Source organism: Crocodylus porosus, unplaced genomic scaffold (genome assembly GCF_001723895.1).
Source record: "Crocodylus porosus isolate Cpor-Errol unplaced genomic scaffold, CroPor_comp1, whole genome shotgun sequence".
In the NCBI taxonomy this organism is placed as follows: Eukaryota; Metazoa; Chordata; order Crocodylia; family Crocodylidae; genus Crocodylus; species Crocodylus porosus.
The window spans coordinates 13,034,839-13,051,942 of NW_017728950.1; the positions used below are offsets into that span (position 1 = coordinate 13,034,839).

General features: G+C 39.8%; 1 long non-coding RNA gene across 2 annotated transcripts in view; it reads left to right on the top strand.

The window, feature by feature from the left end:
- Positions 1-1,206: 1,206 nt before the first annotated feature.
- LOC109323725 overlaps positions 1,207-17,104 on the top strand; it is a 27,258-nt gene continuing 11,360 nt past the window's right edge. Inside the window, exons 1-7 of one of the 2 annotated variants that reach the window (XR_002104731.1) lie at positions 1,207-1,580; positions 8,366-8,490; positions 8,942-9,004; positions 10,545-10,630; positions 13,751-13,844; positions 14,901-15,000; positions 16,836-16,902. This is a non-coding gene — a long non-coding RNA (uncharacterized LOC109323725). Of the gene's footprint in view, positions 1,581-8,365; positions 8,491-8,941; positions 10,631-13,750; positions 13,845-14,900; positions 15,001-16,835; positions 16,903-17,104 lie in introns of both variants that reach the window. The other variant, XR_002104730.1, reaches the window with a different exon arrangement.

Below are 17,104 nucleotides of genomic sequence, written 5' to 3' on the forward strand. Positions count from 1 at the left end.
TTTATCTTTTCATTATCTGGGTCTTATCAGACATCAATAGCAGAGTACTATATGCTAGGAAAATTCCTCTGCAAAGTGAAATTTATGTAACCCTTTGCAAGACTGAGCAAAAATGGTTTTGCATAGTGAAATATGTAGAAATTGTTGGGGTTGGATCAGAATTCAAAGCTCTACTCCCAGTGCCCTGAAGTCCTCAAGCCTATGGCTTATAAAAATGGCTGTTTCCTCTTTACATCACTAAGGCAGGATTAATTATTCAGGATATAGGAAAGTACAAATGCTCCCTTTTTGCTTCCCTTTTTACCTTGCTTAGATATTCCTGCCTTTGCTGGTATATTTGAAAACAGAACAGAGTCTGTATCCCAGGCACACAGCACCATTTTCCATGTACTTGGCCACTTGAAGCTTCCATGTTGCAGGAACCTGAAGTAGGCTCTATGCAAATGAAATGACCTCACTCAAGATGTATAGGCCTTCATCACTCTAGTAAAAAAAAGAAGAGGGGGAGGGAGGAGAATCTCTTAGCATACCGGTTTTATGCGTAAGCAACACACATCCCCATTAATGAGCTAAGTGTACTTTCTGAACCAGAACTAAAATGTATAGCCTCTCTAATGTGCAGTGAACTTGCATGTTTTACCATGGATGCACAGAAAGCATATGGGTTCTATCACTTTATTATATTCTGTACTGCCTTCCTTCCCTAATAAAAAAAATGTACCAATATGACCACTGTCAGTCAGAGTCTGAAACTGAAAGAGTTTTGTCTTTAGGGTTTATGGTTTCATGACATTATTAAAAGAACAACACCAGGATGATGTAATTATAAAACACAATATTACTAAATGCAAAAATATTTACATTATTGCTGCAGATAGTCATCTGGCAAGACAGAAAACCCGTTTTGATATGGATATTTTCTTTGAGTTTGAAAAACATGTATTTCAATAACTTTAAATGTGATCAATTTACCACAGGAAGGAAATTCAGCAATTTAGATATTCTTCCAAGTGTATTCACAGAATGTGGAAATTACATTGGAACATTGAAAAAAAAATCCTGAATATAGACTTCCAGAAGATTTCCAGTACTTTCTGAGTGCCAGAAATCCTGTTTGAATAATCTTACTTTCATTTCAGTGCAATTGCTTGGACTGGAAGTGGAAAGGCACATTAATCAAGCAAATGTACCTTAAAACTTGAAAAATCAGATTGGTCTTCCTTAGTGAAAACTCTGTTAGACTACTGAGGTTCAGAGCATCATATGTGATATTAGGTATAGTATGAATAGCTAACATCAGAATATTAACTTTATTTCTAATGTTCCTTTAATTTTTGCGGTTTTAATTTCTTTGATAGTCCTCCAGGAAAAGCAACTCAGCAGGCTGTACTGTCTTTGATTCAGGGCTTGGAACTTGGGCTAGAACCAAAGTTTCCAACTGAAACCAATGCTCGTGGACACTAATTTACAATCTTCTGAAAAGTGCATTCATAAATGACAGTAATGACACAGGAACTGATTTATTATCATTATGCTCTCAAGCATTGGGAGTTAAGAGTCTCAAGTAAATTCTTTGAAAGGTAACTGATATTATTTGCTACATATCATACTAATAATATAGGTAGATAGCATTATTTATGGTCACCCTGAATGCACGGTGTTAGTACAATCTGTGTGCAGTAAAATGCCTTTGCATTAATTCTCTTAATAAGCATCTTGATAAGATTTGAAAATGGTGGGGGGGGAATGGTTGAGGAGGCTAGGAGCACGATGTCAGCTAAAGTTCACATTTTATTGATGTGCCCTTTATTACATCTAGCTTTGCCTGATGACAGAAAAGGGGTAAAAATAATACTCTAACTGTACACCAATGCAGCACTAGAGGAATTGGATTTTGATCTGAGCTAGTAACAGTGTTACTGGGAAGCAAGTAAAACATTTTTGAACAAATGACATTTTCAAACGTGCCAGTCTGTTGGAAAATAATGAATGATGTTGTCTCAATGATAAAAAAAGAGAGCGAGATTCCAATATGGGCAATTCTAATTTGATTTTAAACACTCTGTGTATTTGTAACACTAAACTCACTTTCCTATATATTAAACTGATTTGTAACATTTGTAAGAGCCTGGCCTATTCACAGAAAATGATCATAGCATGCAAATAAAAAGCAAATCCAATATGAACTTTCTAGACCTATTAATTTGCTGAGTAGGTTTGGATGCTTTCCTAATTACTACTTAATGTTTTGCAAAAGTCATCAAAACCTGCTATTACATCTGTTGAGTGCATGATTGGATAGATTTAATTTTAAGATACAAAGGGAATGCACAAATACAAATTATTTCACCACGCACCCCTTTTATCAGTAAGTAATCTACCTTTCTGTACGATTGCTTAAGGCTGCCAACCAACATTTGTATTAAGTTTTACAACATTTCTTGGCATTCTTTTATCGTCTTTCCCTGTGCCAAAAACACATTAAAAATGGCATCTATCACTGATCCTTCCATCTGTTTTTGAAACTTGAGAATATTTTTCATTACTATTATTCAGATCTTTTAAAGTTCGTGTTCATATCTTATTTTTCTTACACACAAAGTGCCTGTCTTTTCACATACATGCAAAAGCAAAAGTCTAATTGGGCCAACTGATGTGTACTGATGAAATTAAAGTAATAGGAATAGTATATTCTTTAAAAGGATAAAGTCAGTCATGTGATCTGTTAGATCAGAACAAAACTTAGCTCAGTCAAAGAAAGGACAATAGTTTTTTTTTTGGGGGGGGGGGTTGTTTTTTGGGGTTTTTTTACATTTCCACTACCTTTATTTGGGGATTAATCTCCTCCTCCAAGTGTTCTGGGGGAACATAAGAGAGGCAGGGGAGAAGTGGAACTTTCTATAAATAAGAAAAAGTCAAGAAACTGAAGCACAACAGGTATAAATTGGCATTGTCTTACTAGGTTCTTTAAGCTACACCTGCCTATTTATCCTACCTGAAAATCAGTTTTAGGAAGGAGGCAGTGATGATGGGAGGGGAAGGGAAGAGAGGTTGCAGAGATAGTGCTGTAGGCCTTCTCTCTAACATTCAAAGGTAAAACTTTTTAATAATCTCCCCTTCACAACTCCCCCTTACAACTCTCCTCTCCTTAGGCCTACCCGAAGCACCCAAAACAATGCTGCAAAACCTGTTAAAGGTTAAAATTATTCTGGCCAGCTGTGGAACTCCTATATAATCTGATCCTATCTGTCTTCAGAAACTTCTGGAAAAAGTTGGAGTAATACAAGGGAGAGAAAGGACCAAGACCATGGCCAAATTGGGAAGATCAAAGCTAAAACATGAAGACCTCTGGGGCCCTAAATTACAGCAGCCTTCCCTGGGCTTCCTTAAAGAAATGCCTACACTCGTATTTAGATCTGCTGTCCTGTCCTGATCTGCCAGCCAGCCATCTTAGAATCCTACAGCCTTTCCCCACAGTTGCTCAGTTCACCCTATCCTTGAAGCTTTCTGAGCATCATCTTTGCTGGCGGCTGTGCTTCCCCCATCATCCACCCCTCTTTGTAGTGTGTTAAGTAATCATCTGAGCTAAGTACAATTGATGCACAGGAAACTCTATAGAGGTTCTTCTGCACCCCATTTCCTATGATCCTCTCCACATAGGTGACGAGTAGGAAATCTGACTGAGTTTCCTCTTTCTCCAGTAGAACTTTTCCTGGGAATCAGTCTGCAAATGATTCCTCTCTCCTCCTGTGCTTTGCCAAATTGAAGCAGTAAGAAAATATAGATAGGGAGGGGTGGCTTATGTACCCTGGGACAGTTAGAATCATACAACTGTATGATCATCAAGTCCAGTCCCCTGCCATGGGCAGGAAGTATTGGGGTCAGATGAGATCAGGAAAGTGCCTGTCCAGACTCATCTTGAACACCTCCAAGGAGGGCAACTGCATCATCTCTGCTGGCAGCACGTTCCGGACTCTGGTGACCCTTGCAGAGAAGGAGTTTTTCCTTACATCCAACCTGAATTTACCTTCTATTACTTTATGTCCCTTGGTTTTTGTCCTCCCTTGAGATGCCCTTCTGAATAGTTGCTCTCCTAGTTCTTGATGCTTCCCCTGAGGTACCTGTAGGCAGCTATCAAGTCACTTCTCAGCCCGCTTTTCCTCAGGCTGGACAGGCCCAGTTTCTGGAGTCTGTCCTCCATGCCTGTAATCAAATGCGTGGCCCTTCTCTGTACCTTCTTGAGCTTATCTATGCCCTTCTTGAAGTGCAGTGCCCTGACCCAGGCAGAGTACTCCAGCTGAGAACCAATGCTGAATAGAGAGGAAGGAGTACCTCCCTGGATCTATTAGCCTCACAGTGGCTGATGCAAACCAAAGTTTTATTGGCCCTTTGGCAGCTGTGTCACACTGTTGGGTCATATTCATCTTCCAGTCAATCGTGATGCCCAGGTCTCATTTAGATGTTGTACCAGCCAGAAGGCCACCACCCACTGTCTAGCTGTGGTAATAGTTCCTCCTACCCAGGTGAAGGACCTTGCACTTCTCCCTGTTAAACTTCATCTGATTTCATTCTGCCCATATGTCCAGTCTGTCAAGGTCCTCCTGGATTTTTGCCCTATCCTCTGGTGTGCCCATGTTTCCCCACAGCTTTGTATCATCTGTGAACTCTCTGGAAGAGTCCTCTGAGCCAGTTGTCTACCCACCTCACTATAAACTGGTCCAGGTTAGTACTCTCCAGTTTGTTAGAGAGAATCCCATGGAAGACAGAGTCAAAGGCTTTGCTGGAGTCTAAGTAGATGACATCAACCTCATGTCTCTTGCCCAGATGGTTAGTGACCTGGTTGCAGAAGGTTCATCAGGCATGATCTGCTCTCAACAAAGCCAGGTTAGTTGCTGTTTAGCACCCCATCCATTAACAGCTTGCAGTTGGTGGCTTCCCTAACTAATTTTTCAAAGATTTTACCCAGGACTGAAGTCAGGCTGACTGGCCTGTAGTCACCACATTGGCCTTCTTCTGGTCATCTGTGACCATGCCTGAGTTCCATGACTCTTCAAATAGCTTGGCCAATGGCACTGCTCTACATTTGGCCAGTTCTTTCAGGACTCTTGGATACAGGTCATCTGGTCAGGCGGACTTGAAGATGTCCAAGCATTGTAAAAAATCCTTCACTCATTCTGGGCTGATTTCATGTAGGTTGTTACCTTCCCCTTGTTCCCTGAGCCTCTAGTAAGATGAGCAGCCCCTGCTGGGTTTCAGGAATACAGAAACAAAGTATGTATTCAGGAGTTCTGCCTTTTTGCATATGTTGACTGTGGGCTGCCCCTGGTATTCAGTAGAGGTCCCACAATGGAGCCCAATTTTATTTTGTTCCTTATGTATCTATAGAAAGACTTTTTGTTGTCCTTTATACTGGTTGTCAGTTTGATCTCCAGGCCTGTCTTAGCTTTCTGTATCTTGTATTTGCAGGACCTGGCAATATGGGTGCATTTCTCCCTGTTGCTGAGCCATTCCTCCATTGCATATACACTTCTTTTTCTTTTTCAATAGCTCCCTAATGTCACTGGTGAGCCAAGCAGGTCTCCTGGCTCTCTTCCTGATTTTTGCGTGTGTGGGGACGGCCTGTTTTTGAGCCAGGAGAGTTATCTCCTTAAGGAAGCATCATTGTTCACTGATATGCACCCCCAGATCATCCAAATGCCGGTTGCAGAGGCCATCTCCAATAAGCCTCTTGAGTTTGCCAAAATTTGCCTTGTTGAAATTCAGGACTTCTGTTCTGGTGACTAACTTCCCAGTCTTATGGTGGATGGTAAACCTTATCAGGTCATGGTCACTGTTGCCCAGAATACCACCAATCCTTAGGTCATCTATGATGTCCCCCCTTTGGTCAGCACTAAGTCCAGGGTGGCCTTGCCCCTGGTAGGCTCTTCCACAACCTGTGTCAGAAGCAGATCATCTATTGTCACCAGGAAGGTGGCTGACCTGCTAGAGGCAGCCAAATGGTCTTCTCAACAGATGTCTGGGTAGTTGAAGTCATCCATGACAATCATGTCTCTAGTACTAGCTGCCTCTGTTAGTTCTCCTGAGAATGCTTGATTGGTCACGTTGTTTTGGGAGGGTGATCTTTATACCTTAAAGGTACATTAAAATTTGCAGCTCTGCCCTGAATCACTGCAGCACTACTTGCAATAATATAACCCAGACACCCTGCTCCCATCCCCAGCCTTTCCCCACCATCCCCTTGAACTGGGCCTGGTTCTCTAAGTGGTCTGAAATGGCACGGTGCCATTGTTTTTTGGGTTTTTTTAAGTATTTAATGCCAGTTCATATCAGGTATGCATCTAGTCCACAGGTATTTTATCAATATATGCATGGGTATCTATGAGAGGTATGCAGGTCTCATCAAATCCAATAAGTGGAATGGATGCATGCACCCAGCAGCAGAATTTTTCCATTAGATATCAATACCCCAAAATTATTTTGTACATTAATTGTAGCTTGAGGTTTGCAACAATTTTACACTCTTTGTTAAGCTTATCATAAATTCTAATCTTGATTTTCTTCTTTTTTTAATGCATTTGACAAAGGCAAAACTTTTGACCTTATATCATGATCCCCCCCTGGAAACAGCACGAAAGAGTTCTAGTTCATTTTTTTCAGATGAAAAGTTGTGACAGAAGAATTGAAGTGGATTGAGTTTGATCATCTCTGTTTGGCTTTTAACACACACTGCTCTTTTTCATTGAAATTCAAAGGCTATTTAAGTATATTATGCCATTATGAAATTCTTAAGCATTTAACTAAAAAAAACCCAAAAGCAGTAATGGCTTTTGAGAATGGAAAAGATGTATAATAGACAATGACAAGTGGATTATTTATATCATTAAGGAAAACTGTTATGGGTTTTTTTCAGTGAGGAAACATACTGGAAAAGTGGAATTTGATGGTGAAAGAACATTTGCTTAACAGTAATGCAGGCATACATTCACAAGACGATAGTTATTTGTACATCGCTACATAGTCAAAAGCATTTGAAGTTGATACAAATGTCACATAGACCATTAGATAAATCAGTTTTTTTGAGGATGGGGGTAAAATAAATTTTACATCTGTTTCAATTTTGTAATATTTCATTTTTTCCTCTTTATAAGAAGCCAAACTGTTTCATTAGAGGATTTATATACCTGCCAGGTGCTTCTTCACATTTTTCAGTCAACATACAGTATTTCAACCATGACCTGAATGGACTACCTTTTCAGTATTATGATGGTAATTTAATCCCCATTCTTAATCAACCATGAGCCTGGAAGCAAGTGCTACCAATTAGGTTGAATTGTACCAAACTATGTATAATTTTTGTTTCAGTCATACCAGTTCACACTAACTTTAAATCTTACTCCTTTTTAATATTTTGAACAACAAAAAGCCTGAATAAAAAATAAAGCATTTTGAAATGGGGGGAAGGGAATAGAATGACAAGGAGAGTGTAAAATTTAAAGCTCAGATGAAAACCAGGAACTCAGCTGTAGAACATAATGCCCACCCTTTGCAAAGAGTAGACAGAGCTAGTTTCACTACGATTCCCAAAGGAAGACAGGCACAAGAAAGAAACAGAATATTTTGACTTAAACTAGTTTTAATCAGGGTGCCTTCCATATGTGGATTAAGGCAATCTGATTTCTTAATGCATTTTACTTGTAATTTAGCTTATTTAGCAGTAAACCTGCATTCTCCACTTTTCTACCTAATTTGAATGTGATAACGCTTATGTATAAGGCATGCTTATTCAAAAGGCTTTCCAATAAATCCTTTCAAAGAACAACATTTTGGATTTCAGGATAGTAGATTGGGTCATCTGAAGTGCAGCTCTTCAAGGACAGCAACAACAAAATAATGATTTTTGGCTTCAGTGTAGACAGTGTTTCTTATTGAGGGACTTGCAATATTCTTTTATGTTATACTATTGAACATTACTTGAGTGTGCATCAAAATGGAAACAAAATACTAACTTCCACAATAAACACACATACCCTGGGCAAAAATTGGATTAATTTTTGAACACAGCAGATGTATAATGGTTAAAACCACGGTGTTTAATATTAATCTTGAAAAGTTGAAAAAGGACATCTGTATAATTAAGTGCCTTCAGGCAAATATCTGCCACTAAAGTTAAATGAACCTAACCTGTCTGGTATCACTTGGAAAAATCATGCCAGGAAATTAGATCTTAATCTTTTGACTGTTCAACAATAAATTATGGGGGTCTTTTCTAGTGTATTGAATGGCAATTTTGGAATCCAAAAAACATTTTATAGTAATTTCTAGTAATACGTGTAAGTTTTGTAACCCTATTAGGTTTTTTTTTCAGCAAACAAACAAGGACACATCTGTAATTATAGAGTCTCATGGAAGAGATTCAGAAATGCAAGTTCTGTGAAATGCAAAGGAACAACGGCAGTGCATGGTGCATCAGAAGAGCACAAACAAAACAAGGTCAAAGTTACATCATTTTAATTAAAACAACAAGAATTAATTACTGAAGTCACCCTTGAAACACCTTCTGCTATACAGTTCTCTGTCTTTATTGGAGATTTTCAAAACAAATACCTAATTCAAACTATTTCAGAGTTACCCATTCCCTGGTAATTTAGATGTAAACACCTTTTTATATTCTGGCTGCATAAAGCAGTGTGCTTTCATAGAAGTGGCTGTACCTTAATTGACATGGTATTCAACACATACTGAACTTGTATCAATAATATCATGATGGAACAGATTGTCATTTTGAAGTATATACCAGAGCATGAAGAAATAGATAATGATGCTTAGTGGTTTACTAAAAGGCTTTTTCGGGGGTGTTTTTGGTTTTTTGGAGTTTTTTTTTTTACTGAGTAGCAGTGTTCAGTTACCTTCTCTCTCTTTACAACTTCTCCTTCCATTACAGACTGTTAAGCCCCAGAAACTGGATCAGCTAAGCGGCAGACTCAGTAACAGTAAATGAAGTGCTGTAAGCTTACATCAGACTAATTAGTCTGAGGGATAAAATAGGGGGAGAAACTTTTCAGGTTGCTTTGTGAAAGGCAGTTTGCTTAATTAAGCCAACCACTAATTGTTAAATATTTTTCAGGCATTAACAGAGCTACGCCGAATGTAATTAAATTTTGATTTTAGTGGTATTTGCAGGGATTAAAGTCGCAATCTGCTGAGGCGCTAGGGTTAGTTAATATTCACTTCACTGCCACAGCTGTCCTGCATTACATTACAAAGGACAGGAAAAGAGACAGCAGAATAGGGTGAAGTAATGAGAAAGCTATTCATTCATTTGAACCAGCTTCACACTGTACAGTCTTGTACAAATGGATCTGATCTGCATGACACACAACTAGGCATTAAATCTGATTTAATTCGATACAATAAAGGAAAGCCTAAGCTCTAATGCATTTTTTATTTTTATACTTAAGCACTATGCAGTGTATCAAAAATATAATCATATGATTATCATATGATTCCATTCAAGTGGTATTTCTAGACTTATTAGCTCTACAGGAGTCCACAAGGATTGTAAACCATTCCTGCTAAGCTGTTATTTGTCCCATGTGTGTGTGAATGAACCCTTCACATCTGTGGACTGTGACTTTTGAGTCCCCAGTAGAATATTTACCGGCAGGATCAATGTTTTAAGATTTTTTTGAGCTGCAAAAAGATTGAGCTGGTGGAGGAGTCACATGGCCTGGGAACAGATGACCAATCTCCTAAAAGCTGAGGTATTCCCTAGCCACTCCCACAGGGAGAATCCATGCTAATGATTCTTAAAGCTTACTCTGTTTTCTCCACGGTTACCATCAATGGCCTTTAGTAATCATTAATGTTGGGTAGGGTTTTGATACTACATTTATCTTGCCCAGAAATGACTAATTCAGTTGTGAAGTACATTAATGTTAAATATTATAATCCTCTCCTTTAAGTAATTTTTATACCATAATATTATATCAAATGATTGGTGTCACAGCACAATCTGTAAACAGATCTTAGGGACCTGAATCAATATTTTCAGAAAATAGTGCTGATTAGTGGGTGCAAGAAAGAGCCTAGATCCTTCCTCTGTCAGTGATTTGATAAACCAAAGTTCCCATGTTAGTATGTGCAGATAGGCCTGCAGGTCAGAGAGAGATGATTATTACTCTCTCTTTTCCCGTTTTTGTTTTGTGTCCATCACTAGGAAAGTCTGTCTTGGTGTAATTTGTAAGGCCTGGACTCAGACTTAGGGGCTATATCTGCTGAGAGCAACACCTCTAAGTTCTTTGCTGTTGAACAGCTTACTTGACCAGTGGCTTCTTAATTACCAAACTTTTGACAGCACTGGAGCACACATAGTCCTTTTCTCTTTTGCTTCTCTGTATAATCAGGCTACAAAAAGGCATTCTATATGTCAACATCTCAGTCAGGCCATCACGGGGTCTCAGCTTATCTTGTAGGCTTTAATGGTCCAATTGTTTGATTTGGAACAGCCACACCTTTGGAACATCAGAACGCTGTCATTTTTCCAGATCAGAAGCAGCTCAGACTTTACCAAGCATTTTGAACTGGGCCCAATATTGTCATCTGGAAGAGAGGAGAGGAGAGGAAGCTATTGGTAATAAAGAATCTTTCATGATGCTCTCAATGGCTGGAATAGTCAGCAAACCAGTTTTCTCATTTGTACTGTCCTTTAATTGCAGCAACAGGAAGAATGATCTCTCCACCATGATGCCACTGCTGGCGCTACATTCATAACTCATAATGGTTTTACTTTTCTACTCTCGTCTCCTTACTGATGTTGCTGTTCCTCTCCAGTCCTTCAGTGTTGCACTAGTGGGCACAGACAGAAGTGACAATTCTCATCTGGTCTGGCCACAGAAAGTGGTTTATAGCCATGACCAAACACAAGTGTATGGCTGCAGACCACTTCAAAGATGGCTGATTGGGTGAAATTCTGAACCCTCATTGCAAAGGAGATTAGATAAAGACATAGACGTAACCATTTCAAAACATAGCCACTTCTATATCTGTCCTGCCTCCCAGCCTGTTGCAGGTTTCAGAATAGGAGAGGAGAAAGGGAGCAGAAGAAGTTCAGTCTGGGTTTTTTCAGCCCCCACTGGGGTTTGGGTGGGTATATTGGAGCCCTTCAAGGTGGTGGGAGTTCCAATTCACCCACCCCACCCTCCAGCACTGGCTGGGGAACCCCTAGAATGAGTTCCCTCTGCCCCCCCACCCCCTTCTGAAAACAGGGAAAGGCTGGAAGGGAGGCAGGGCCATTGCTAGGAGGAACTGGCTGCAGGCTGGAAGCCAGTAGCTAGATTCTCCTCCCACAAAGAAACAACAGTGAATTTATATTTAGTCCATGGAATTGTTATAACTCAGTACACTTCCTGAAAAGCGTTCTGAGTTACAATGCACTTCTGTCTGCACCCAGCACTATTATATGTCCATGTGTAGAGAGATAGTTTCAGGGCACAGTTGTAGCAGTGATCCTGCAGATATCTACCACTCCCAGATCTCTACCAGTCTCAGATACCTTGTTCCATAATCTGAAAATGGCATATAAGGGAAAAATCTTGAGTAAAGAAACCTTTCAATTGCTGGAGCACCCACCTGTCTTGTCATATTATATCTGTGCAGTAGATTTGAACCTTGTATAATGATAAACTGCTTTAATTTTTTTAAATATATTTATATTCAGTCAATTTTTCAACTTCAGGTGATCTTGAATTACCTTTGTGTCATCCCATATGTGGGCAGACATACTTGGGATTATGTACACATGTGCATGGGACTCAGTTTGCAATTATGCAGCTTAAACAGTGCGATGGTAGATCAGGTTCAGTTTGTGCAGATGTTTGCTGCTGCCAAGAGCTGCATTGGGAACCCATCTAAGTAAGTTAAGGTGTGGGGAAAGGTGGGCAAGATCAGGGTGGTTGGGAGGTCAGAGAGGGTGACAGGTTTACAGGGGCATTGGTGGGTGAGCAGGGGTTTGGAATCCATCTGGGGTTGGGGGATCAGGGGGCTAAACATAGCTCAGTCAGGATTGTAGGGAGGGGGGAGGAAAAGCACCGCCCCCAGGCTGGGACAAGCACAACTAGGCTTTCCTTGCTCGGGGCCTACACTCCAAACATGTACAGATGTTCATTAAATTGGGACGGTCTAGTCCTGATCTAACTTACTTCACCTCCTCAGGTGAACTAAATTACATCAGGCTGGCCATTTTTTCTCTGATCTAAGTTCCCCAAACATCTGTACAGATTGGCATTTAGACCAACCTAACCATAGCTAGGTCAATCCAAATATAACATCTTTACATGCCCAATTTGGGACATAACTGTCCTTCTAGTCATGGAAGCGGAGGACAGCAATTCTGAAGTGCAATTCAAATGAGATATTAAGGACCTAAAAGAGGATACTGAATAAAGTGATTAAAATCCTTGTTATTTATACCAGCAGGATCAGGTACCAAGGAGGGGGAAAAAAGCAATTGCACTTGGCTATTTTTTACATTTTCACAGTAAATAATCATATTAATGTTCCAATGCTATATTTCCATTTTTTAAGTCTGGCAATACTCACCCAGCCCCTTCTTTCTCCATCTTGTCCTCCCTTTTACTTGTAATATTCACTTCTATTGATTTCTTATTACTTTTTCAAATAATTTTGTTTTCTGCTATTCTTTCTACATATAGGTAGTCATTTTACCAGAAGAATTATTTATAGGACAAATGCCTGAGCATCCCCAGAGCAGATGCACTGAGTTGCCCTTTCTGTTTATATGGTGTCTAGCACAAAGCTTCACTTGTCCTGTTCAGGACTTATGGGGCCTACTTTATAAATTTGAAATAATAAGCATATCATTTCCACATACAAAAGTATATTCACATACTTTGAGGATGTGCTTATTTCCAAAAGTACATGAAAATGAAATCTTCTTGCAGAAATATTCAGGTGAAAGTGTGGTAAGTGCAGTGAAAATGAAATGTGATTTCAAACTCATAGACTGATGACACATTTTCTCTTTCCTACTCCCATCTTTTCTTGTATATCTGGCAACTAAGACACAGGCCTTTTTTTGGAAAGGCCAAATGAAACAAAGATTTTTCCAGTCATGGCTGAATACTGACTGCGGAGGATCCTGACTGCAGTTCCTGTGGCTGTAAGAGGGTTAACCCTATAGCTCCACTTCAAGCTTCAGACCTTGAAGAATAAACTTTGTCCCCTCTCTCCGTGAGGCTGGAGTGAGGACAGTGGGGGCACCTACACAACATGCCTACTGCAGTTGCCTAATTAGCTCCACAGTAAAGCATCTCCATCTACACATGCAGTGCTATTAGGTTGGAGTAAACTAATTAACTCCATCATAGATTATTAGCACTGCCCAATACAAGTGCTATCCTACAGTGCAATGCATGTGTAGATAGTGATGGCGTTAGCTGTGGCCTGAAGGTGATTCAGTGCAGAGCCTGCCTGCTGGCTAGCTCTGGACTGTAGCACCTTCGTGCCCCAGCCAGCCCCTCTGCAGCATGTTGACCCCTAGGGGCCTCTGCCAGCTGGGGCTGCTCAGCCCCAGCTCAACGTGCTGCAGTCCTGAGTCCTTGTGTAAATGTTGTGCCCAGGAACAATAAACTCCAGTGCAAACTGAACTGTGTTTATTGTGTCTTGTTAACTTCATTTGTAGATGCACCCAGTAACATCTTGCAGCAGTTTCACCCTGCTTCTGTTTCTCAAGGCTTCTATTCTAGTGAAGAAAGATCAGCTTCCCTGCGTAAGACATGTGCCCAATTTTGGAGGACTAATTTTGGGAAGAAAGGTGCATTTAGTCAGTAAATAAGGTATTTTAGTATCCTGTAAGATAGGTAGAAGGAAAAAATGTGTTTATTTGCTTTGTACTTCTAACAAGACCACAAATACATATTTTTCATCCACATCAGCTGCCTGAGGTTCTGATTTTACCAACACTTATACCCACACTTAACTCCTATAAGTAGTTCCAATAACATCAGCAAAATTATGCATGTGACTGAAATTATGTGCATAAGGGCTGGAAAGATAAAGGGCTAACAATTGATATTAAAAGCCACATATTCCGTATTGTGACCACATTATGAACTAAGCAGAAAAAAAACAAAACATAGTAAAGATGAAAGTCCTTATTCATATTATAATTAGAGTCAAAGAACATAGCAAGTTATCCCAAAATATTTGAGAGGTAAATGGATTTATGCTTAAATATACATTTGAAAGTTTTCCCAAGTACAAAAGACTCTCTTTAAAAAGGATCTCTTTTTTTGTATCTATCAAACGAGTCATATTTGAAGAAAAAGGAATATTAGAGAATATAATTCATACCAGAACTATATAACATAAGTAAATGAACAATAAAAATGATAAATTGGGCAATATAAAAGATTACAGAAATAATGCTTTCACATATTGGGCATTCATTAAATTGACTTTCCAGGGTAATTACTTTAACATTTCTACCTCTGATTCAGCACAGCCTTTCGGATCATTAAACTAGATAGTAAATATTACGCATTTTCAGGACTAGCACTTAAAGACCCCTTCCCGGAAATTCGAAAGCCATGTGAAGGCTATTTCTGGGTGGGGACTACTAAGGTTGAGTTTCTATGCAGATCCAAATTTATTGGACTAGAAACTCAATTCACCAAGGACATTACCCTCTTTCACAAATGGTTCTTTTTAAGCAGGCTAATATTCTTCAGTTCAGTTCAGGGAGACACAAAGAACATTGTTCATGCATATAGAATAAACCTGTTTTAAATAGTATGGTGACAAGTGGTAAGAGGTCAAACTAAAACATATGATTCTTATTAATTATATTATTATACTGTTCTTGTTTGTTTATGTTGTGATAGCATCTAGAAGCTTCAAGTGAGATTGGGTAATGCACTGTATAAATGCATTCTGAGAAACCCTGCAATAAAGAATTCAGAAGTTGGTCTTCACCCATAACAGGTAACATATGAACAGGTGAAATCATTTGGAATAATAACTAACACCTAAGGTGTCCAGAAAGGGTTGAAATAACTTTCCTTATATATATTTACATCTCTTTTTCTTCTCAGTGTTGTGTTTCTCTGTAATTTCTGATTTTAGAGGGGATTACAAATAGTTGGAGGTCAGGTATTTCTAACAAAATGATTTTTCACCCCAAAATATAATTCACCTGGAAAATTTGTATTCCCACACCTCTCCCCTTGCAAAATTTGGAGGGGAAAAAAACCATTTTTCTTGAAGGGCTCCATCTCCCATAATGCAATGCAACCTTCCTCATGATGGTGCCAGAGAATGCTCCATAGGAAGAAAGGCAGACAAGGTTCTTTGCGTGAATCTGATATCTTTTATTAGACCAACTTAAATAGTTGGAAAACAATTATTAAGCAAGCTTTTGGGTTCAAAAACCCTTCATCAGGCTAAGGACATTTCAGCAGTTGGTGTGTGCTCTTCCTGGATAGAATGAAAAGTAAAGAAGCCAGAGGCTGGGCTGGGCTGCATGCAAGACAGGTAGTCAGTGAAAATGTAGATTGGGGAGTCAATGGGTGAGAGACAGGCTGGCTGGCAGGGGTGGGGGGGAAGAGAGAGAAGGGGGATGAAAAGTGGAGAGATACCTGGGGAGTCAGATGTCAGGCAGGTTATAATGTGTCATGAATCCAATGTCTATATTTAGTCCATGATTTTAGTGTCCAGGAGGCTGATGAAGTGGAATTCATAGGCTCATCTCTGAGAAATGCTTTTTAAGTTTCCTTTGAGGATCAGGACTGAGAGGTTGGAGAGAGAGTGGTTTTCTTGTGAGAAATATGCCCCAACAGGTAATTGGATATCCCTGTCTTGGATAGATTTCCGGTCTGCACTGATTCTGGTGCACAGTTGTTTGGTCTCTCCTACGTATTTTCCATCAGGGCATTTGGTGCACTGGATGAGATATATTACATTTCTGGAGGTGCAGCTGTAAGATCCAGGAATGCTGATGGCTCTGTTGTGGGGTGTAGTAATTGTGGGGGTACTGGAGATATGTTGGCAGGTTTTGCATTTCTTGCCATGGCATGGTCTGGATCCATTTGGTGTGTTCTGGGCTTGAGGAAGTTTGTTTCTGGTGATGAGGTTAGCAAGGTTTGGTGCTTGTTTGAAGTACCATGGGAAGATGTAATTTAGCCAGGGAGCCTTCCAATAAAATACAACAGTTTGCAGCTCCCCTGAGGGAATGTAGCAACATGGGTGTATGTCTCCATTGCTACTTGGGATTAATCTGAGTGTCATTCTCAGCTGTACACATTCTGATAATCTACACTGAACACCTCTAAATCAACTACCAATGATAATCTAGCCAAATCCAGAAGCTCTGATGTTCTAGGCCTGAGTTTGAGCCTGCCCCAATCTCTTCTGCAGTGTGTTTGAATTTTACCTAGGTGCTACAGCAGTCATTCTCAATATTTTTAGATCCCTAGTTACATCATTTGTAAAATGCCAACTCTTAATTCTAACTCATTTTTTTGAATACAGGTGAATAATAGAGTAATTATTTTGTTGCAAAGAACTCAAAAAGACCCCAGCAGGTCAGAAGGTGGTCCTGTGGATTCCTATTTAAAATCTCTGGGGTTATTTTTAAAATGTGATGTTAGTGGTACACTTAACAGTGCTTGTATTGCGGGATACCCCAAGGCACCCATAAAAGGATCTCAAGACACTCAGGTTGAAAATCATTGCAAGCACAGGAAATCTACCAAAAGTAATTCTGTGGCTTCCTATTTCTGACTTTCTTTCCTTCTTCATACTACTTCCTGGCTCTACAGGATAGTTGACTGATTCCTGGGAGGGCTCCCCTCCGGGAAAAAGAAGGACAATGGCAATGGCTACAAGGTAAGTTATAGAAATGAAAGAATGGCTGATTTGGCTTGGGTTAATGGAAGGTGAACCTAAATAACCAAGGACATGCCCATAGGGAAATGAAGTTTCATAGATTTCATAAATTTCATAGACATTAGGGCTGGAAGGGACCTCGGAAGATCATCGAGTCCAGCCCCCTGCCCAAAGGGCAGGAAGTCAGCTGGGGTCACAGGAT